The 813-nt window shown below is 38.3% G+C and overlaps 1 non-coding gene across 1 annotated transcript; it reads right to left on the bottom strand.

The window, feature by feature from the left end:
• Window positions 1-465: 465 nt before the first annotated feature.
• On the bottom strand, window positions 466-572 carry LOC149750993 (small nucleolar RNA R71). Its single transcript, XR_016398935.1, has one exon. It is a non-coding gene; the product is annotated as a small nucleolar RNA R71 (small nucleolar RNA).
• Between the last annotated feature and the right edge of the window lie 241 nt (window positions 573-813).

The raw sequence follows: 813 nt of genomic DNA, 5'->3' as shown, positions 1-813 counted from the left end.
TCATTAAGGGATAAGTTAACCCCATTTGATCCTGAGATTGACAGAACTTTTCATCATAACCTGCGAACTGTAAACCAACCGTCGATCTCTACAATGGGTGAACATATTAGAACCCTGAATGAATTATTCGCTCCTGCATCCGCTAGTCCACCTACATGTATAGTATTGCCAATAAATAATGCAGCCCAATTTGAAATTCTGGCTGCAACAATAAACATGTTATCCAAGTTTCATGGGTTCGAGAGTGAACAACCCTATATTCATCTAAACAAGTTTTTGACAATCTGTCAAACATTTAGAAATCAAAACTTAGATGAAGAGGGTATTAAATTAAGATTGTTTCCCATGACTTTAGAAGATCGTGCTGCTGCATGGCTGTATTCCCTTGCTTCAAATTCCATCACATCATGGGAACAGCTGTCTAGGAAGTTCATGGCTAAGTTCTATCCCATGGTAAAAACTGAAAAAATTAAGGATGCCATCAGAACTTTTAGAGAAAAATCTGAAGAAGAATTCTTTAAAACTTAGGAACGATTCCATGATTTGTTGGTCAAATGCCCACACCATGGGCTTGATAAGGCTGATCTGGTCCACTTCTTTTATAAAGGACTAACTCCGGCACATAGAAATATGATTGAGTCCATGCACAAGGGTAGGTTCATGAACCAAACCCCGGATCAAGCCTATGAATTTCTTGTTGACTTAGCTGAAAATGCCCAAAATTGGAGTAGCTATGGTGAGGAAGTAATTAGAGATGAGTTTGAGTCTAGAAAACTAGGTAATTATGAAATGAAAGCAGACCCGGAACTCAAA

The sequence above is a fragment of the Phoenix dactylifera genome, chromosome 17 (genome assembly GCF_051530095.1).
Source record: "Phoenix dactylifera cultivar Ajwa chromosome 17, Ajwa_hap1_PhDact_Kaust_v1.1, whole genome shotgun sequence".
NCBI classification, from domain to species: domain Eukaryota; kingdom Viridiplantae; phylum Streptophyta; class Magnoliopsida; order Arecales; family Arecaceae; genus Phoenix; species Phoenix dactylifera.
Note: the sequence above shows the minus strand (reverse complement) of the source record. Positions and strands in the feature narration are given on the sequence as shown.